This window comes from Cavia porcellus, unplaced genomic scaffold (assembly GCF_034190915.1).
Source record: "Cavia porcellus strain 051 isolate PalLab524CR breed Dunkin Hartley unplaced genomic scaffold, mCavPor4.1 scaffold_1, whole genome shotgun sequence".
NCBI lineage: Eukaryota > Metazoa > Chordata > Mammalia > Rodentia > Caviidae > Cavia > Cavia porcellus.
This window is the reverse complement of record NW_026947484.1, coordinates 106,686,777-106,696,335: the sequence shown is the minus strand read 5'-3', so window position 1 is coordinate 106,696,335 and position 9,559 is coordinate 106,686,777. Positions and strand designations below refer to the sequence as shown.

The 9,559-nt window shown below is 46.4% G+C and overlaps 1 non-coding gene across 1 annotated transcript; it reads left to right on the top strand.

Moving 5' to 3' along the window:
* Nucleotides 1-8,545: 8,545 nt before the first annotated feature.
* On the top strand, nt 8,546-8,619 carry Trnan-guu (transfer RNA asparagine (anticodon GUU)). Its single transcript has one exon. It is a non-coding gene; the product is annotated as a tRNA-Asn (tRNA).
* The last annotated feature ends 940 nt before the right edge of the window (nt 8,620-9,559 follow it).

The following is a 9,559-nucleotide window of genomic DNA, read 5'->3' as shown; positions in this document are numbered from 1 at the left end:
CAGAGAGGTATCTTATCTCTTTCCTCTCCTTCTCCCAGGTTGCAGATCCCAACCACATCTGAGACGTGCTCCCTGTACCCAGAGAAAAGGAGTACTCTCAACTCTGAGGACAGAGACATAGGGGAGGGTCGTGGCAGACTGGCTGTGTATCCCCAGGTTCTCTCTAAAAGTGTCTTTTCCCTCTCCTTTATATTTTCTTCCTACTGGCCCCATTTCCCTTCCATATCTATTCTACTCTTGTTATTCATCATTCTTTAAATTTAAAAATAGGCAAATTAAATGAAGAAGACAAAAACAACAAAGAAGAAGAAGATGCCCACTCATCTAAATTTCCATCCCTGGATTAAGTGAATATTAACATCTTCATAATAATTGTCTTCTAACCTAATTCCTAGTTATGCTCATCTTTTACACAATTATGCGTGCTTATTAATTATGATTCAAGCAATACAGGAACATGTATATGGAGGACAACCCGGATGACTCACCATGAAAGAGGAACAATTATTTCCATTGTCGCTAAACATGGCCCTATTGCCATAATTGCTATGTACAGAGCTGGCTAGGACTTTTCCTTATCCCTTCAATTGGCTTTAAGCAATGCAAATCAGTCTAGCCCAGGTGCTGATGTGTACTCTTTGAAGCAAGGTGAGAGGTCAGTGGTACCCCACACCCATAGCAAAAACCATGTGTGAGCCAGTGTGGTGGTTCTGTGGGGTGGGGTGGGAGAGCCAAGCTCCATGCTGTTGGCTGGATCCAGCCTCCAGGTAAGAGGCTATGACTTCCCAGGGAATAAAAGATTACACATCAGAGCTGAGCTATGGGCCCCCAAACATTAGATATTGCCTGTAACTGCGTTATGCAGATGACTCTTTCTGCATATCCTCCTCTCTGCATACTGCAGAGGTGATTTCAGGCCTCCAACCTAGCCCAGCTCACAGCACTCACATACTGCCCACCACTAGGGGGCACTCATTCCCACGCCTCTCCCCTCATGGAGAATTAATGAAAGACTCTGGGTTTGGGTTTGGGCTCTGGGTCAAGGCCTTTGTTCCTGTTAAGCATCAACCTAGCTGCACTTAGGACCTCCTTTGCTCCCCACAACTATGAATATGTCTTGGTGTCTTTATTCTCACCATGGGTTGCACTGCAAGTGGTAGATTGGAATAAACTCTCTAGAATTCCAGTAACTTTTATGTATGTTCATATTGCAAACATGCGAGATTGAAAAATAACTTCTGTTGACATTAGTTAAACACTGATGGCATCATTTTCCTGGACGTGCTTTCCTTGCTGGGAACTGCACACAGGGCCTGCAACATGTCAGGCAAGCACTCATCCATTGAGCCACATCCTCAGCCCCAAATATGCTTTCATGAAACTGAGTCGTTACATATTCTAATTTTTTTTTTTTTTTTTTTTGGCAGGGGGAAGGTTTGGGAATCAAGCTCAGGAGCTCATGCTTAATGGGCAGGCAGAGAGCAGCTGAGCCATATATCCTGGGACTTCTTTGGTTTTTAAATAGTGCAACTATGCATGAAAAAGACACAAAAACAAAAATAAAAAATTGCTGAATGTTCCATTGAGTTATTTTCAGACAAAGACTCTCTGAGGCTAAAAAAACAAAACAAAACAAAACAAAACAAAAAAACCCTTCACTAGCTGCATTAAAATTTGGAAAAAAATTACATTTAAATTTGGAATCTTTATACGAGTGCCTTGTTCATGCCAGGCCAGCACTCTATGTGTGAGGTATATTCATCAATTTATTTTCTGAGACAGAATCTCCCCCAATTACCCAGGTTGGCCTTGTCATCCTCCTGTCTCAGCCTCCGAGCAGCTTACATTTCAGGCATGGACACAGTGCCTCAGAAGGCATTGATGATTGAATTCTCTCAAGGTCCCCTACTTTGTATTTGAGAAAGGACACCTCCTCCCATGGCTACAGAATAGAAATAGAGGTTCCTCAGGAACCTTGATTAATTCCCAGGATGAAGGGTGTCTACTGGTAGTATCCTGAGCACTGGCTGGGCATGTATACCTTGGGTTTGGTTTTCTTTGACCTGAGAAGGTCTGTCCAGTCCCAGCTCCACCAGGATATCCACAGATGCTGGGACCTTGGGGACCTCTGTGTGCCATCCCTGATATAGGCACCTCGGGGCATCATAACCCTTCCTGAGGCATCCTGCAGTTTCCTTTGGCCAGACCAGAAGGCTCAGAAGTGAGGACAGGTCAGCAAGTAACCCTGGGAGAAGGAACAAAATGCCTACACCCGCTGAGAGTGGAATTTGGATTTTCCCTAAATTATGGCTCACCCTTCAGGTACTGTCAGTTGGGGAAAAATAAATTACTTCTGACACTACAGAGACTCTCAGGACCTCATGGAGATCTTGTGACTCCCAAGGTCTGCACAGGCTACCTCTGTGTTCTGCTCTACCATGTGGGGGCCCTGAACCAGTGTTTCCAGTCAACCTCCTGACCTGGATGCAAATGAATTCAAGACTGACCCAGGCTAAACCCTCACGTTTAGCCTGAGTTGGAAGTTACATAATTTCAAACAGCCAAAGGCCCTCAGGTGTCAGTCTTTGCCCTTGTGATGGTTAAATGTGAGATCTCAGTTAGGTCACTGGGACAAGTACATTCCAATAGAACAAATACCAGCAGCAGGAACCCGAGGGCCCCATCAGTCCAGAGGCTGGGAGGCAATCAGAGAAAGGGCTTGCAGGAAAGTGCACAGGCCCTGCTGCTGTCTGAGCTGGGGAGACAGGGGAGAGTGTTGGCACCATGGTTCCCGGGTGGACTTGGGATGCCTGTCCTTGGTCAGGACAAGAGCTCTGAGGCCAATGCCTTGCTGTCCACAGAATGAAGCAGGGATGGTCACTGTCCCCACTCCTGGGCAAAGTTGAAATTCTGAGTTGTGAAGTGCAAAAACTGCAGGTGCTGAGGTTTCTGGATATCAGGAGTCAGCTAGGGGCACCGAGCTCTGGAGAGAAACCTTGGGGGAGCAGCAGGATCCAAAGCCACAGTGCAGGAACGCAAGGTCTTCCTGTGTGAGTGGACTCAAAAGCCCAAGTCTCTGCCTTCATGAGGCATCACTGATGCTTCCTTGTTGTTTGTTTAAATTGAACTTCAAAATGCAGTATTGAACTTGCCATTTTGGAAACGAATAGTGGGAGCCCCCAGGTTCAAGATTTCCCTAAAGCCCTCTCTAACACAGTCAAAGTATTGGTTCATATTCGCCTCCCATCAAAGATCCCCACTAGAAAACCCCACACAGACAATATTTAGTCATAAAGTAAAAGCAGTGATTGCTTTCAGCTTAGGTGTATTCCAAAAAAACTCCAAAACATGTGCAGTCTGCTTCTCCTAAATCTCCAGTACCAGTGCTCTGTACTGGATGTCTCTGCCCTTTCCAAATGTTTGATTTTTTTGTGTTGAAACATTAACCCTCAGCACCATGATATCTGGTCCTTGGAGAGCTGAGGACCAGAGGGCTCATTATGTGATTGGTGTCCCAGAGAATATAGTGAGAGGACAAAGTGTCCCATTTATTCTTCTCACCTCTGCTCCAAGTCTCTCCAAACTTCTCTTCCTTTCCCTCTTCCACTAGGTTATTTGCAAGCAGTTCAGAGAGACCTGGTCAGGGTAAGGACCTGCATTAGGTGACATTTTAATCTTGAAATTTCTAGCCTAAAGAAGTGAAAAAGAAATCCCTCCAAGTTAAACCACTCGGTCTAGTGCATTTTCTTTCTGTAGCCTGAGCTGACTAAAAGTGTTGTTTCCCTGGGAACTCAGTGGCATGAAACCAGGGCAAGTTTGCCTCCCTGACTCCTGGCACAGCAAAAAGTTCACTGTGCCTGGTTTGCACTACTGGCAAAACCCATGAGACTGACCAGCACAGAGGCAAGCTGGGTACAGATAGTGAGATGTTTGTCATTTTTGAATAAAGTGCTGCTTATAGTATGGGGACTACGTGGATTTAAGCTTCAGTCATGCCTAGATTGAAGATGTGGAAGGGTCTCTCAGGATCCCTTGTAATGAGCGGATGCTGTAGGCTACACTGGCTTAGGCAGGCTGGTTTTTTAATCTGTTTATGTGAATGGAGGTAACAAACGATAGAATGATATGATCAAGTGCAATAGGCTTTGGGGATACACAGCAAATGTAAGTAGCATTTTTGTTGTTGTTTTTTGAGACAGGGACCCACTATGCATTTGAGGTTGTTCTCGAACTCACTATGGAGTAGAGGCTGGTTTTGAACTCACAGTGATCCTCTTGCCTCAGTCTCCCAAGCAATGGAACTACAGGCACCCACCACCCATACCTGACTGATAAGCAATGTTTTTAAATTACAATGGAAACAAATGGTTCTGTTGGAAGAATATTTGTTCAAAGATGACAGCAAGTTAGAGAAACAGGATGAATATTGATGTGCTTTAAGTGTAATAGCAGGGGACGCCCCAGGTGTTAGTGGTAGACTGAACTGCACAGCACAGCAATCTGGTCTGCAAGATGCTGAATATCTGGAATGCAGCCAAGAGTCCCAGCTGTCAATATGGAAAATCTGGCCAAGAGCCCCGATCATTAATATCAAAAATTTCATGAGAAAAATAAAAAACAGAAACAAGTGTCATATTCTAACAATGTCTGGGAAGTCAATGTCTCTGGATCCAACTTCCTCCACCCCAAAACAGCCACTATTAATTTGGTCTATACAGTGATAAGTGGGGCTAGAAAGGATTACAATTCTTCCAAAGACTCCACTCCAGAGGATATACACAGTCTTATGTTTGAAGTACCTTGATCGGAGTCTAACCCTTAAGAATGCAGAGATGATCTTATGCTTAGAGTTATCTTGTCCTTGAGTATAATCCTCAAATGACTGAAGAAGACAAAAATGATCTTGTGCTTAGAAGAGTCAAGAGGAAATTCCAGATGGGTGGTATCAACAATCCCAATGCTTCCTTTCATCCCACAGAGAAATAGGCAAAACCAGTCACTGTGAATTTGTGGTCTCCAACACTGAAGTGTTCTTCTCATTGAGTGCTGAAGTACAGGGTGGTGTGGGATGATGAGACGAACTCACTTGCTTCCTCCACGTGAGTGTGCAGGACCCTCAGAGACATGAAACATCAAGCACTGGCCTGGGGATTGAAAACTGACTAGAGGAACAATTGTACTGTGGTTTAGGATGAGGTATGAGAACAAAGGCCCAGCTTGTTGATGTAGGTACATGAAATCTGAAGTCCGTCCTGTGGGTCAGAGCTGTTGTGTGTTGGGTCTGGGTGGCCACAGCCTAAGCTTGCATTGTTAGTGTAAAGGCTGATTTGCTTGTGGAGCACAAGTATGTTTATGACTCATCCTGAATTTAGCCTGGCTCCTCAGCAAGAGAATCAATATTCGGTGTCAAAGCTCCTGTCTTTCAAATAGTCATGTAACTACCCAACGTGGCTTCTCACCAAGAAAAGCAAGACGACATGTTGTGGCTCCTCACTCTCAAGAGCAAACTGACCCTCAGAAACAGCATCTTCAGCAGAGCTCCTGGTTTATTCAGTTTCATCTCCACAAGGAAAATCAGAGAAAATCTATTTTAAAATCACCCCCCCACACACACAGAAAAACTACTAACATTTCACCCAACAGTATTTCTTAGCAATAGCTGATTACTTAGATATCTAATGCATCAGAGCACACTAAGGTAGGGGATTGGTTTCACAAACAGCTAAACATTGATGGCATTCGTCTGTCACATGTCCCTTCAAATGCTTTCCATGAGTTAAACAGCTGGCCCGTAATATTACATCGATTGGAATACTGACCTTTTTCTCTTTTATAGAAACAAAATACTTCAAAAGGCCTCTCCTTTCCAAGGGCTAAGTAAGACTTGCTTCTTTGTTATCTCTCTATGTTGATTCTCTGCTCTTCTCTTTCATCTAAATCTCAGTGTTCCTGATTTCTTCCTCAGATTGGAATTTTACTTACTTTACATACAAACCACTTTACCTTCTCAGGGTCACTAAGGCTACACCTGGAGGTTGACAATATATGATCTCAGATCAGAAAGACCCTGGAGAGGTTGCTGAAGTGTTTCCACATGGTTTATTATGCAGGGTTTTTGTTGTTGTTCCGTTTTGAGACAAGGTCGCACATGTGTTTCAGGCTGGGCTGGAACTTGCAGCAGTCCTCTTGCCTCTGCCTCCTTACTGCTGGGACTATAGGAGTGTGCCACCACGCCCTGCTGTTATGCAGTGTCCAAGAAACCTTTTTGTGAGTCAAGTGTAACCAAATAAGATAGTTTCCTATTTATAAATTTGTCTACTCAAAGTTTCTCATAAATATTACAATTTAGGGTCTGGGCATGTAGTTCAGTGGTAGATACTTACTTTGTTTGTTTAAGAGCCTGAGTTTTGTAGCCCACAGAATCACAAAACAAGACAAATGTTTTTCCCTTGGACACCTTTACCAGTTTGCAGCCCACACCATAAAAAGCCTATTTGGGAACAATTGTCTCTGTGCGCACTGTTGGCAGATTTTTGCTGCTATGACCAATGAGTAGGCTCCATGTAGGGTTCTTGCTTCTTACCTAGATCCAGGCTCCATTTGTGGCCAAGGTGATAAGTATCTCACCGTATCATTTCAGAGTTTGAACTTGTGCCCTTCAAAATTGTGTTTTCTGGGCAGATACATTCGCTTAGGGGCCTCAGTCCAGGCCAGCCAATGGAAGTGGCTTGGGATTTCTGAAGAGTTACACATGCGAGTGTTATACATGTGAGGGCCCTTACTCTCTTGGCAATAACAACCATTTAGCAAGTCTGACTGTGGAAGGACTCAGAGTTTCTTCTGCTGTGAGTCTGCAATCTTGAATGTTTGTGTGCAAATCATTGTTGCTTTCTTCTATTCTCCTGGCAGGTCCCTGAACAGACGAGGAGCCACTGGAGCCCTGATTCACATGCTGAGCCTTGGCCTGGCCACTGTGCACTGTCTCACTATGGAGCAGAATAAAACATTAAGGATCAGGAAGGAGATAAGCTGCTGGGCAAGGCAGACACAGCAGGTGGCAGCAGCTGGGGCAGAGACTGGCTGGGAGGAACCTCCTTGGAAGTGAGGGCAGGAGTGAACACAAGGCAGCCTACAGTGCTGCTGGTGCTGGTGGTGGGGTCTGCCCTGGACACTGTGAACCCAAGATAAAAACAGAGTAACCATGGTGGCCTCAGGTGGTCCCAGGCCTGTCTGTGCCAGGAAGGATTCACTGCCCCAATCTATCCTTGTCAAAGGGTGTTAACCTGAATACTATCTATTTAAAGAGAAACAAGCTACAAGATTTCTGAAGTTTATTTAGTGTTGCTTTAGACCCCATTTCACCTAAAAATTCCAAATTTGAGTCTAAAGCAGAAGTTACTGAGGAAGGAACAGATGATGAATTTTCTTTTACTTTTATTAGTATTTTAAAGAGAATAACATCAAACAAAACAAAATCGAATGAAGCTAATCCAGAACAATGAAAGCAATACAGAACTGCAAAACAGGATAACTGGAAATTATGGCTACCACAGTGCCTCTTGCTCTCTTCAGAATTGCTGCCCATACCATCAGACACAATAAAATCAAAGCAAACAAAACAGAATGAAACCAGTGAAAAACCACATTGCATAAAGCAGGAGTTCCCAGATGCCTAGTCTTCTTTCTGATTGTGGGACAGTTTATCTTTGGGAAGGTCTTCCCATTTGTTGCTGGCTAGATCCTGGTGTTGCCACGGTAAAGAAACAGCTCATCCAATTTTGTTTTAAACGAGATTAATGCGTTTCATTCTGATACATGCGAAGCACAGGTAACACTTTGAAACTCTTCCTCCCTTCCCTGTGGCCACAAAAGCAGTTCTTCTTGGGTGAGGGCTTTGGAGTCCAGAGGCCCTGGTAGCTTCTTCCCCTGTCCAAGGCTCCACTTCCTCTTCCTCCTCCCACCGCGGGCGGCTCAGTCTCCCGAGGCTGAGAACTCAACCCAGGGAGGCTGTGCAAGCACAACTTCCCCTTCAGCAAGAGTCCCATTTCCATGCTGAAGGCTCTTCACCCTAGGGATGGCGATGGGGTTCCTTGCACGAGGTCCCACTTAGCGCCCCGCGAGTGGACCCGAGCCGACGCCCCGCGAGCCCGGTGTCCGGAAGCACGCAGGGCCCAACCGGGGAGCCCGGGCGGGGCGGGGGGGGGGGGGAGGCCACTGCTGGGCGGCCGGTGGGAGGGGAGAGGAGGGGACGGGAGGAGAGGGGGCGCTCCCTCCCGGGCCAGGGCAGAGCCCAGAACCACAGGAGCCTCCCCAAGGCAGCTGGTCTCCCAGCACCGGCTGTTCTGAAGCCTCCGAGCTGCTCCTCCCACCTCGCAGTCCCGGGAGCGCCGGTTTGCAGCGCTGCTGGTCACAGCCCTGAGCTCTCCCGCCGCACCAGGCTTTGGAAGTCGCCCAAGAGGCCAGACCCAGGGCACTCCTGATGGGGGTTCGGGGTTGGAGGCCTGAGCTTTCAGTCTCTATGCTGGACACAGAGCAGTACAGTCATGTCTCTGTGGCGCAATGGGTTAGCGCGTTCGGCTGTTAACCGAAAGGTTGGTGGTTCGAGCCCACCCAGGGACGACACGGTGTACTTTAGCAAGGAAAGTACTTTTGCCCTCTCAACTGCGGAGGTGGCCAACTGCCTCCCTCCCAAGTTCAACTCACCTCCCTTCTGGAAAGCCCATCAGGTCCTGATGATCTAGTAGAGCAATCAGAAACCCAGAGTTTTCAGAAACAAGAAACCTAAGCTTCTTCTGTCCCGTTGGTCCCCTCAAGTCCTTGTTCTCTCCCCTTTACAGAAGTGGACACCTGTGGGTAGTCCTGGAGAAACAATTTTGTTTCTGTCTTTGCAGGACAGAAAGTACTGCTATGAGGTGAACCTATGGTCTGCAAATGTCTGTTGAAGAGGTGATGTGACAAAATCCACCCCCAGGAGGGAATATTGTCTGGTCTCTTTTGCCAGCAGCATAGTTTTTGTATTAAAAAGAAACCTAGAAGATGCATGCGTTAACTTAGAAGCCTATAAAACACCACCCATAAGGGACCGGACCGTGGTCCCTAGTTTCCTTCATACATATGGTTTTTCTTTTTGATCTTGGAGAGCTTCCCATTTTAATTGGACCGCTTCATTCCACCGATTACCGGATTTGATACAAACCACCTTCCCTTGTAATCTTCTTCTTGTTTTCGTCGTCGTTGTCCTTATGTGTGTGTGTGTGTTCGTGTGCGTGTGAGGCAGGATCTCGAACAGGTAGTTCAGGCTGGCCTCGACTTCGCTGTGCAGCCCAAGCTGGCCTCACCCGCGGAGCGCAGGGATTCCAGGCAGGCATGGGACACCAATTGCGGCTTCCTCTGCCAGCTTAAAAGCTCCCCTGTAGCATTCTAAGTCATTATTTCAAAGAGGGTACCCCAGCCTCAGCAGGCAGCCCAAAGGTTCCTCCCTCCGACTCGGGAGCTCACGGGGAGATTCATGGACCCTGGTCCCTGGTCTGGTTGTGAGGGCTCAGAAAGGAGCAAAGGG